This window comes from Phyllobates terribilis, unplaced genomic scaffold, assembly GCF_046119375.1.
Source record: "Phyllobates terribilis strain yellow unplaced genomic scaffold, ASM4611937v1 Scaffold_2__4_contigs__length_985480577, whole genome shotgun sequence".
Classification (NCBI taxonomy): domain Eukaryota; kingdom Metazoa; phylum Chordata; class Amphibia; order Anura; family Dendrobatidae; genus Phyllobates; species Phyllobates terribilis.
In genome coordinates, this window is record NW_027362762.1 from 542,661,547 (window position 1) to 542,674,766 (window position 13,220).

Consider the following 13,220-nt stretch of genomic DNA (forward strand, 5'->3'; position numbering starts at 1 on the left):
AAAACCGTGACGCACTAACGATCTCGCTAGCGATCTCGTTATGTGTGAAGGGGCCTTTATTGGAACTATAAAGTTCTTCTGTTCTGCTGTTACACATTCAGTTATCAATGGTTTATTCTGGATCTACACTTTTATCACTATATTTACATATAGAGATAACAGGGCATTTGAACAAGCCCATGGCTCTGGGCAGTGAGCTATGATTAGGAGACTTGTTCTGGGAAAAGCAGATGTTGCCGGCTGGTGATTTTGCAAGATTTATAACAGCAGCTTGTCAGGAGCTGAGAGGGAGGGGGAGTGAGATGAGCAGACAACTGCTGTATAGAAATCAATGTGATGGAAAGGTTGTTGGGATATTAGCAGTTAATTTCTTTCCTTGAATTTAACTACATCACACTCTCGAACAAATTCTGGGGAGGCACTAGTGATCAAGCTCCATGGCAAGTAGCTTTACACTATAAAATATAAAAGCTCTCATTGCAAGCGAATAGCAGCAGATAGAAAAAGTTGCAAACTTGCTTATTTTCATGCTAACCAATTAAAACAATTTAATAACTTGAGAATACCCCTTTAACTTTTAAAGTAAGATAAAACCCTTTTAAATATATCACTTCTGTCTATAGAAGTTTCTCTCATTTTTACATCACCCTCTACTGGAGTTAAAAAGTGACAGATCATAAATTTGCCTTACTACTACACAAATGGGTAACTGCCCACTTTAACACACACACAATTCAATAGTGGCTAGAGTAGCATAAAAGAACGAAAAAATAACATTTATTTTTTTGCTCAAAAAATGTGCTTCAGATTGCAATTCAGAATTTCTCAATAAGACTTCTATTATTCTCAGATGTGTTTTATCTGTGTTTTTCACAGATGGAACAGGTACCAATTATAATCTATGGACATGTTCACATGTATGTATTTTGCGGACCAATTATAGACATATCCTATTTTAATGAGGAATAATAACATACTTCTGAATGAGGCCTTACTTGGAGAGAAACCGGTAGTTTAGCTTGCAGCAACAATTAAGCAACAATTAAGCAAAAATTGGTCTGTGTATGTAGAGTTCTGAGAAGAGGAATGGATTGACATTGCAATGAAGTTATGAGAAATCAAGATATCACTTGACCATAGGTTCCATCATACAGGGCACAGCCAGTGTAATTTTTATGAAACACCAGTAGTTCAAGAACATCTTTTTAGTTTAGTTGTCCCATTTGAGCTGAGTTCATTTGTGCAAGTCCTATTCCCATAGTAATTTGTTGAAAGTTAATTTTTTATTGTTTACTTTGAAAAGCCAATATTTTTCAATATTCCTACTTTTTTTTTGCTAGTTTTGATTTATGAAGTTGAAAGTATTGTGCGCATCTGTACATTGTCATTCTGAACCAACGACATTTTAAATCGTCCTAATGCACATACCCATGAGATCGGTGTCAACCATACCCAACAATTTCTAGCAGGCCTGACTAGAAATCTAATGTGTATAGGTCATCCGGACTATCCCCTGGATTTCAACATGTCTGATATTCTGTCACCGTAAATTATATTTTTCTCTTTTCTTTGATCCACTGTCCAAAATCAGTTTTCCTTTGTCATTTTAAAGAGGTTTTCTAATTGTTAGAAATACATAGTCAAAGACTCACTCTTTCACTTTATAAAGTGCTTATACTGCTGACCCTGCATTGGATTGGATCCCATTACAAATATGTATATGTGTATATATATTTATATACAGTGGGTACGGAAAGTATTCAGACCCCTTTAAATTTTTCACTCTTTGTCTCATTGCAGCCATCTGGTAAATTCTAAAAAGTTCATTTTTTTTCTCATTAAAGTACACTCTGCACCCCATCTTGACTGAAAAAAACAGAAATGTAGAAATTTTTGCAAATTTATTAAAAAAGAAAAACTGAAATATCACATGGTCATAAGTAGTGTTGAGCGAGCATGCTCGACACTGCTTGGTACTCGACTGAGCATCTCACTACTCGGGATGTTCGGCGAGCACCGAGCATTTCTGGGTTACTCGGGCGGGAGCTCGGGTCTCTGCCCTGCACATCTGGCGCTCTTTACAGAGCCAATGAACATGCAGGGATTGCCAGCCAGTCACTGTAATGCTGCAGCCATGTTGGTTGTGGGCATTACAGTGATTGGCTGGCCTCACAGCGTCACCTCGAGTATTTAAAACCGGGCGCCGCCATCTTGGACACAGTCGCTCCGGATCAGACAGTGTAGGGAGAGTGCTGCTGAGTTAGGGAGAGATATATAGTGTGAAATAGGTAGTGTAGGGTCTCTAAAGCCTGCAAAATCAAACAAACAGACCTTCTCAGGACTAATGTCCATCCCAGATATCAGGCAGGCAGGCAGGCTGTATAGGAGACGCAGTGGTTATACCAGCAAACGCTGCATTACAGTCCTGTGTGCTCCTGTTGGTCAAATTGCTAAACTTATACCCCAGGTCTCGGGCCAGGAAAAATCCTTTTTTTTTTCATCTAAATCCTGTATTTTTTTTTTCCTCAGTCAGACTGTACAAATACGCGTCTTATTAACCTTTTGGTATCTCCCCCCCCCCTCCAAAAAAATTGAGTGTGTCTGTGACTGTTCATACACCAATATATCTGTTTAAAAGAGTCTGGTGTAGGTCAGATAACTAGAACTGTGGTTTTGCAGTTCCACGGGTCAAATCTCTGTATTATCCTGCTTTTGGCATATTTTCCGTAAAAAAAACCTGTAATAGTGTCTCCCTGGCTGTTCAGACACAAATATATCTGTTTAAAAGAGTCTGGTGTAGGCCAGATAACTAGAACTGTGGTTTTGCAGTTCCACGGGTCAAATCTCTGTATTATCCTACTTTTGGCATTTTTTCCGTAAAAAAAAACTGTAATAGGCTGTGTGCCCACGATGCGTTTTTAATGCATTTCTGCAGCGTTTTTGCAGCTGCGGAAACGCCTTAAAAACGCATTAAAAACGCATGGTAGAAGGGCAGCAATGTTCCCCAATGATAATCCGCATGTGCTGTGCACATGCTGCGGAAATTTCCGCTGCGGATTATCATTGAGGAAAAAAACGCAGCACTACCAATTATTTTGCGGAAGTGCTGCGTCTTCGCCACCATTGACTTGCATTAGACCACATCGATTACGCATCACTGTATATGTAGATGCGTAATCCAAGCGTTCTAATGTGCGGATAGTACCCGGGTGTAGATGAGAGGAGAGTCTCATCCACACCCAGGTACCATTACTTAAAATTAAAAATAAATGTATACTTACCTTCTGTCGGCCCGCGCTGCGCTCCTACTTGCTTCCCGGCACTTTGCAGTGAATTGAAGGACCTGCGCTGACGTCAGAGTCATGTGACGGGTCACGCGACGCTGACGTCGGCAGGTCTTTCACTGCTGCCGGCAGCCGGGACCGAGCGAAACAAGACAGCGCGGGCCATCAGAGGGTAAGTATAGGTTTATTTTTTTATTTTTACCACTCTCTCGGGTCACACTATATAAATCCATGCTGTTTGCATGGATTTATATAGTGTGACCTAGTTGTCATAAGCACTTTCCAAGTGATGCTAATCGCTTGGAAAGCGCTTGTCAATCCACATGCGGAAATGTCAGTGAATAACGCTCCATTTCCGCATGTCCCTGGCAGGAAAACGCATGTACAATCCTCATGTGTTTTTTTCTGCCAGGGAGATGCAGAAACGCTCAGGAAAAAATCCTGAGCATTTCTGCATCGTGGGCACATAGCCATAGTGTCTCCCTGACTGTTCAGACACAAATATATCTGTTTAAAAGAGTCTGGTGTAGGCCAGAGAAATAGAACTGTGGTTTTGCAGTTCCACGGGTCAAATCTCTGTATTACCCTGCTCTTGGCATTTTTTTCCGTAAAAAAAAAAAGTAATAGTGTCTCCCTGACTGTCCAGACACAAATATATATGTTTAAAAGAGTGTGGTATAGGCCAGATAACTAGAACTGTGGTTTTGCAGTTCCACGGGTCAAATCTCTGTATTATCCTGCTTTTGGCATTTTTTCCATAAAAAAAACAGTAATAGTGTCTCCCTGACTGTTCAGACACAAATATATCTGTTTAAAAGAGTCTGGTGTAGGCCAGAGAAATAGAACTGTGGTTTTGCAGTTCCACGGGTCAAATCTCTGTATTATCCGGCTTTTGGCATTTTTTCCGTAAAAAAAAACTGTAATAGTGTCTCCCTGACTGTTCAGACACAAATATATCTGTTTAAAAGAGTCTGCTGTAGGTCAGATTTTCTAGAACTGTGGTTTTGCAGTTCCACGGGTCAAATCTCTGTATTATCCTGCTTTTGGCATTTTTTCCGTAAAAAAAAACTGTAATAGTGTCTCCCTGACTGTTCAGACACCAATATATCTGTTTAAAACTGTCTTGTGTAGGCCAGATAACTAGAACTGTGGTTTTGCAGTTCCACGGTTCAAATCTCTGTATTATCCTGCTTTTGGCATTTTTTCCGTAAAAAAAAACAGTAATAGTGTCTCCCTGACTGTTCAGACACAAATATATCTGTTTAAAAGAGTCTGGTGTAGGCCAGAGAAATAGAACTGTGATTTTCCTCTTCCACGGTTCTAATCTCCTTTTTATTACCCTTTTTCCATTGATAGTGCAAGTGTAAGCTATTTTACTTCATTTACAATGGGAAGGCGCGTGGCAAGGGACGTGGAACTGGACATTCTGGTGATCGTGCGTGTAGAGGACGGGGCCGTGGCCAAGGTGAAAATGTGCCACAACCAACAGCCACATCTTCTCGCTCTCACTTCTTGACCGAATTACTAGGGAAGCACACTACAACACCAGTATTGCGAACTGATCAGTGTGAACAGGTTATTAATTGGATAGCAGATAATACTTCCAGTTACCTGGGCACCACCACCTCCGGTCTGTCTTCCACACGGCCAAGTTTTAGTAGCCGTGAGTCTTGACCGCATAATCCTCCTCACCCTGATGCTCCTTCCTCCCACCATGCCGAGTGTCGTCAGACAGCAACTGATCCACACTTGGACACTCTGAAGAGCTGTTCACTGGTCCATTTCCATATTTGTGCCCCTCACCTGCTCCGCTTGAAGTGGTGGAAGAGGAGATCCCATGCAGCGATGCCCAAATATTTGACCAGCCACGGCCAGAGGAAGTCAACGCTGGCAATTTGTCACTAGAGGTGGACGATGACGAGACACAATTGCCACGAAGTGAGGAGGAGGATCGTGGTGCGCAAGTGGAAGAGGAGGAGGTGGTGGATGATCTAGTAACTGACCCAACGTGGCAGGAGGACATGCAGAGCGAGGCCAGCAGCACACAGCGGGAGGGAGGAAGAGTACCCCAACAGGCAGGCAGAAGCATTGTGGTGGCCGCACACAGAAGGCGGGCAACAGTTCCCCGTAACACCAACACGAGGGACGTTGCCAGTACAACCGGTAGGTCTTCCAGAGTCTGGAATTTTTTTAAAGACTCTGCTGATAACCCCAAAAAGGCCATTTGTACCACCTGCCATGCCAGCATCAGCAGGGGTGACAAGACTACCAGCCTGACCACCACCAGCATGATCAAGCACATGGCAGCAAAGCACCCGACTTTGTGGGGCGAACCCCAGGGCCCACGACCAGTGTCAGTGGGTGTCACCACTGCTTCTTCCGCTGTTGTGCGTGTAATAGAACCCCCTGTTGTGCGTGCAAGGCAATCCCCTGTCCATACTGTATGCAAAGATGCCCCCTCCTCTCAGTCTTCACTTGTTATGGCAGTTTCTCAAGAAACATCATCAACGTCCACGTCCCACTGCAGCGTTCAATTGTCCATATCCCACAGCTTTGAACGAAAGCGTAAATTCGCAGCCAACGCCCCACAAGCCACAGTCCTAAATTCGCACATTTCACGACTGCTTGCGTTGGAAATGCTGCCTTTTAGGCTGGTGGAGACGGAATCCTTCCGCAACCTTATGGCGGTGGCCATCCCTCGGTACTCGGTCCCCAGCTGACACTATTTTGCCCGGTGTGCCATCCCCGCACTACACAAGCACGTGTCCCAAAACATCTGCCGTGCCCTCAACAACACAGTTACTGGGAGAGTCCACCTTACAACGGACACGTGGACAAGTGCTTGTGGCCAGGGACGGTACATCTCCCTGACGGCACACTGGGTAAACATAGTGGAAGCCGGGACCCAGTCGGACCTTGGGATGGAACACATCCTCCCCACACCGAGGATTGCGGGCCCTATGTCAGTCAGAGTTGCCCCCATAGTGTACAGCTCCTGCGCATCATCCTCCTCCTCCTCATGTTCAGCCTCCATCTCAGATATCACCACATCAGTTACAAGCTGGAAGCACTGCAGTACTGCCTCAGCCAGGTGGCAACAGGCTGTGCTGAAACTCATAAGCTTAGGTGATAAACCTCACACTGCTTGTGAGTTGTGGACAGCTGTGAAAGAGCAGGCAGATCTGTGGCTGAGACCACTGAACCTACATCCAGGCATGGTCGTGTGTGACAATGGCCGTAACCTGGTGGCGGCTCTGAGGCGAGGCGAGATCACACACGTACCATTCCTGGCTCATGTGCTTAACCTCGTGGTTCAGCGATTTCTTAAATCGTACCCCGAGTTGCCAGATCTGCTCGTCAAAGTACACCGCCTGTCAGCTCATTTTCGGAAGTCGGCTACAGCTTCCGCCGCCCTTGCTGTGTTGCAGCAGCGTTTACAGCCTCCGGCACACCGACTGGTGTGTGATGTCCCCACACGTTGGAACTCTACCCTCCACATGTTGCAAAGGATTTGTGAGCAGAGGAGAGCAGTTGTGGACTACCAGCTGCAACAAGGCCATTGATATTCAGGTCAGACTCCATACATAAGACCTCAGGAGTGGACCTGGATGTCTGATATGTACCAACCTGACAAACTTTGAGGAGTCCACCAAGATCTTGAGTGGCGATGACACCATCATTAGCGTCAGCATCCCACTTGTCTGTCTTTTGCAACGCTCTCTGCAGAGAATTAAAGAGGAGGCATTGCAGCCAGAGTATGATGAGATGGATCAAGAAGCCGTAATGGGCGATTACACACGGCCCAGCCTCATTTCATCCCAACGTACATTGGGGGACAATGAGGGAGAGGAGGAGGAGGAGGAGGAAGAACAGGAGCTGGTATCATGCGCTGTAGACGGTAGTACCTGTACTACTGTCATACCATCGGTTCAGCGTGGGTGGCCTGAGGACAGGGGGGAGGAGGAGGAGAGCATGGTCTGTCGTCATCTTGGTGAGGACACGGAAGTCAAAGTACGCCGCCTGTCAGCTCATTTTCAGAAGTCGGCTACAGCTTCCGCCTCCCTTGCTGTGTTGCAGCAGCGTTTGCAGCTTCCTGCACACCGACTGGTGTGTGATGTCCCCACATGTTGGAACTCTACCCTCCACATGTTGCAAAGGATTTGTGAGCAGAAGAGAGCAGTTGTGGAGTACCAGGTGCAACAAGGCCATCGATATTCAGGTCAGACTCCACATATAAGACCTCAGGAGTGGACCTGGATGTCTGACATATGTACCATCCTGACAAACTGTGAGGAGTCCACCAAGATGGTAAGTGGCGATGACGCCATCATTAGCGTCAGCATCCCACTGGTCTGTCTTTTGCAACGCTCTCTGCAGAGAATTAAAAAGGAGGCATTGCAGCCAGAGTATGATGAGATGGATCAAGAAGCCATAATGGGCGATTACACACAGCCCAGCCTCATCTCATCCCAACGCGCATTAGGGGACAATGAGGTAGAGGAGGAGGAGGAGGAGGAAGAGCAGGAGCTGGTATCATGCACTGTAGACGGTAGTACCTGTACAACTCTCATACCGTCGGTTCAGCGTGGGTGGCCTGAGGACAGGGGGGAGGAGGAGAAGGAGAAGGAGGAGGAGGCGGAGAGCATGGTCAGTTGTCATCTTGGTGAGGACATGGAAGACTTGCCCGTTACCAGTCTGGCACGCATGGCTGACTTTATGTTACGCTGCCTTAACCGTGACCCTCGCGTTGTCAAAATGTTGGGTGACAGTCATTACTGGTTGGTGACACTTTTAGACCCCTGCTACAAGGAGAACTTTCACTCTCTTATTCCTGAGGTGGAGAGGTCTACAAAAATGTGGCAGTACCAGAAGGCCCTTGCTGCAGAACTGTTAAAAAAATTCCCATCTGAACACGCTAGCGGCAGAAGTCACAGTTCGTTGACAGGCGAGAGAGACGCAACTCCAATCCAGCAGAGGCAGGGGAACACTGTCAACATTCTGGGACAGTTTTCTGAGACCCGCCCAGCTTACAGGCCCTGAGGCGCAGGGTACTCTCACAAGGAGTGGAAAGTTTCAAAAGATGGTGAGGGAGTACCTTGCCGACCGTGCCAGCGTCCCCCGTGATTCCTCTGTGCCTTTTAATTATTAGGTATCCAAGCTGGACACTTGGAATGAACTCGCTCTGTACTCCTTGGAGGTCCTGGCCTGCCCTGCCGCTAGCGTGTTATCGGAGCATGTTTTTAGTGCCACTGGGTGAATTATAATTGATAAGCGCACTCGCCTGTCAACTGACAATGCTGACAAGCTGACCCTTCTCAAAATGAACAAGGGCTGGATTGGGCCAGACTTCTCATCACCACCAAATGACAGCAGAGTAACATAAAGTCAAATCCACTGTGTTATTTCGGGAGGTGTATTCCCATACACCGCTTCACACCCACACATGTGTATACGCTTCCTCATTTCGGCTGTTTTTTGCTCTTCTCCTTATCCTTAGCCTCCACCGCCACTATGCCACCAGGGTGACCGTGGTCCGTGTTGCCGGCATTGCAAGTTCCTCCGTCCTAATTTTTGTCAGCTTTTGCTTGGAAGGCATAGGCAAAGAATATGGGAGACCCACTCCCCAATAATGGGAATAATGTTTTTAATATGCTGTACTGCATGACCTCCATGTCTTTTCCAAGGGGCATTAAAACCGTCTTTTTAAGCTACTGCGACCTCCACCACTTTTCCAAGGGGCATTAAAACCGTCTTGTTAAGCTACTGTGACCTCCACGTCTCTTCCAAGGGGCATTAAAACCGTCTTGTTAAGCTACTGCGACCTCCACCATTATTCCAAGGGGCATTAAAACCGTCTTGTTAAGCTACTGCAACCTCCACGTCTCTTCCAAGGGGCATTAAAACCGTCTTGTTAAGCTACTGCGACCTCCACCACTTTTCCAAGGGGCATTAAAACCGTCTTGTTAGGCTACTGTGACCTCCACGTCTCTTCCAAGGGGCATTAAAACCATCTTGTTAAGCTACTGCAACCTCCACCATTCTTCCAAGGGGCATTAAAACCATCTTGTTAAGCTACTGCGACCTCCACCATTCTTTCAAGGGGCATTAAAACCGTCTTGTTAAGCTACTGCGACCTCCATTATTCTTCCAAGGGGCATTAAAACCATCTTGTTAAACCACTCTGACCTCCACGTCTCTTCAGAGGGGCATTAAAACCATCTTGTTAAGCTACTGCGACCTCCACCACTTCTCCAAGGGGCATTAAAACCATCTTGTTAAGCTACTGCGATCTCCACCACTTTTCCAGGGGGCATTAAAACCATCTTGTTAAGCTACTGCGACCTCCACCACTCTTCCAAGGGGCATTGATCTTGTCTTTTTATTCCACTGCGACCTCCACCATTCTTCCAAGGGGCATTAAAACCATCTTGTTAAGCTATTGTGACCTCCACAGCTCTTCCAAGGGGCATTGAAATGTTGTTTTTAATTACCTCTAACCTCCACGACTCTTCCAACGGGCATTGCATTTCCTCCTAATTTTAGTCAGCTTTTGCTTTTCAATGCATAGGTGAACACTAAGAGAGACCCACTCCCCAATAATGGGTAGAAGGTTTTTAGTATGCTGTAATCCTCGTCTGTTTCAAGGGGCATTGCAGTTCCTCATAATTTTTGCACTCACTGTATGCCCTATAACTGTGTAGCTGAACCGCTCCTTTTGGTACAGAAACATATCCTACAAGACATGTGTGGTTGACTGGCTTGATATTGATGTGAATGGTCCCTGTTCCTCCTGCTCTTTCTCTTTTGCCACCACCTTATCCATCATTCATCACCTGAAGCTTTGTTTTAACGGGAGTCATAGAACTGGAATAGTAGCAGGAAAACATCCAGCAATCCTCGGAGGAGGTAGGATATGCGCCAAAACGCTGACCACCTCAGGCCTAGCCGCTACTACATACATGCGCTTGCATTCCAAGGAACAGAAAGCTAAGGAGATGGATGGCCTCATGATCATGAATAATTTATTCATTGTGTAGGAGGCCGACCACTGCTGCTGTCTACCTTCTGAACTTTGTGTTGAAGCCTGATTGACCCAGGACCCGCAATCCTCTATGTCTGGAGGATGTGTTGCATCCCAGTATCCAACTGTGTCCTGGCTTCCACAATATTAACCCAGTGTGAAAGCGTCAGTCATATGGACCATCCCTGGCCACATTCACTTGTCCACGTGTGTGTGGTTAGGCTGTTCTTCAAATAGGGGCGGCTGGGGGCCGTTTATGGACACCCGGCCGCCCCCAGGCGGCTGGGTACCGTGTGTGGACACCCAGGCGGCTGAGGACTGAGTATGGATACCAGGCCGCCGACGCAGCCATGATATGGTGGCCGGCGTCTGCCTCCACATGCCTAAAAGGCCCAATTTCAAGTGCAAGCAAGCTAGCAGTATGGTATTGCAGCCTGGGGGTGGGTGGGTGGCAGGTTGCACACTTACGCTTGCATTCCAAGAAAACAAAGCAGATGCTAACTTCTATCATCATCATCATGCTCCTCACCTTGGCATTCTCAACTCCCCTGATGGAGAAGCCAGGGCCCACCGGAGTAGTCTGGTTCTCTGGTGGGCTCGTCCAATGCTGCCCTAAAGCATGCCAGCCTAAGAAAAGTGTGGGGGAAGTTCCCAGGAGAAATAGGGGCGGCTCGGGACCGTTTATGGACACCCGGCCGCCCCCAGGTGGCTGGGGACCATGTGTGGGCACCCGGCCATGGGGAAGCTGGGGACCGAGTATGGACACCCGGCCGCCCCCTGGCGGCTGGGAACCGAGCGTGGACACCCGGCCGCCGGGCGGCTGGGGACTGAGTATGGATGCCAGGCCGCCGACGCAGCCATGACGTGGTGGCCAGATTCCACCTCCTCATGTCTAAAAGGCCCAATTTCAAGTGCAAGCAAGCAGTATGGTATTGCAGCCTGGGGGTGGGTGGGTGGCAGGCTGCATACTTGCGTTTGCATTGCAAGGAAATGGGGAGGTACAATTGAACACTGCCCTGGGACAAGGACTTGCACGGAGATAGTTGCAAGTCTGCATCTTCTGATGCGGCAAGGATCACTTCTGATGGGCACACTTTTAGGCAGTGACCTGGGTGTCAGATATGCTTCCAGGGGTCTTCCCCATGCTGTTCCCATGTCTTTTCAGCACTGTATGCATGTGTCACACAGCACATGGCCAGATAAGGTTGTAAAATGTTAAAATGACATTTCCCGGTGAATGCATTTGTCACGGTTGAAAGCAATACAAAAGTGCAAAAACGCATAAAAAATGCTACTTGTGAACATAGCCCAAGGTGTGGAGGAGTATTTTTGTTTTTGGTTATTTATTTTACCTTATACACAAGTCTTTACCCTGGAAAGGAAGTTCCTTAACATATTTCACAGGAAAACCATTTCAGTTTCGTTTTTGAACGTTGAGCCCGTAAAAGTGGTTTAATACGTCTGACCACGTTGTTGACAGCAGTGACCTTGGGGTCAGAAATGCTTCCTGGGGTGATCCCCATGTTGTCCCCATGTCATTTGAACACTGTCACTATCGTTTTGGGCACTTTTTAGGCTTTCTACAGACTGCCGGGGGTGCCGCCGCAACAATGCTCGGGTCTCCCAAAGACTAACATTGGGCTCGTTGCTCGGGTCGAGCACCCGAGTATCACGGTGAGCTCGGCCCGAGCTTCGAGCACCCGAGAATTTTAGTGCTCGCTCAACACTAGTCATAAGTATTCAATCCTTTTGCTCAGACACTCATATTTAAGTCACATGCTGTCCAATCCTTGTGATCCTCCTTGAGATGGTTCTACTCCTTCATTGGAATCCAGCTGTGTTTAATTAAACTGATAGGACTTGATTTGGAAAGGAACACACCTGTGTATATAAGACCTCACAGCTCACAGTGCATGTCAGACCAAATGAGAATCATGAGCTCAAAGGAACTGCCCAAGGAGCTCAGAGATAGATTTGTGGCAAGAAACAGATCTGGCCAATGTTACAAAAGAATTTCTGCATTACTCAAGTTTCCTGAGTGCACAGTGGCCTCCATAATCCTTAAATGCTAGAAGTTTGGGACCACCAGAAGTCTTCCTAGACCTGACCTTCCAGCCAAACTGACCAATCGTGGGAGAAGAGCCTTGGTGAGAGAGGTAAAGAAGAACCCCAAGATCACTGTGGCTGATCTCCAATGGGTGCGCGTGTGCCCCTAGTAACCCGATGTTTATCATGGTTACCAGCCTGATCGCTGCTCCCGCTGGTCGCACACAGCGATATGTGCTGACCAGCGGGAGGGCAACGACCAAAAAATGGTCCAGGACACTTTGCAACGATCAGCGACCTCACAGCAGGGGCCTGATCGCTGCAAAGTGTCACACATAGCGACATCGCTGGCGTGACACAGCAGCGATCTCGCTAGCGATTTCGCTATGTGAGACGGGGGCTTAAGTGTATAGGCACATTAGCACATAGTGTGCATCTTGAGGTTTGTGCAGACAGTACACTGTAAACAAAGTCTAGTTATTCACCCGTTCGATCATATTAACTGTCTTCATTCATTATAGTAGTGAACATCTTGTATGAAATCTTCCATTTATGAACCCAGGTTGAATACATATTTAGGCAACACAATCTTGCTCACATAAAAATCACAATGGGGGAGATTTTTTTTTTCTGTTTTAAATTTAAACCAGGCAAGAAAATTCATTGCAGTGGCTCATGCTGTATTATAAGTTTGGCTAGACTACTACCTAGACATGAGACACACTTTTCTTTTTTACACAAGTTCTTGGTTGGCTGTTTACAGAATTTATTTTTAGATTTTAAACTAATTTAGACTAACATTTCACACAGTCTCTAAGCCACTTCTAATCTTCACCACATTTTTAAAACTGTCCAATGAGGGGCAAAAA

At 46.6% G+C, this 13,220-nt stretch overlaps 1 protein-coding gene across 1 annotated transcript in view; it reads left to right on the plus strand.

The window, feature by feature from the left end:
* Positions 1-13,220, plus strand: part of FOXO6 (forkhead box O6) — a 165,217-nt gene that overhangs the window by 64,315 nt on the left and 87,682 nt on the right. The gene's annotated exons all lie outside the window — the stretch shown is intronic.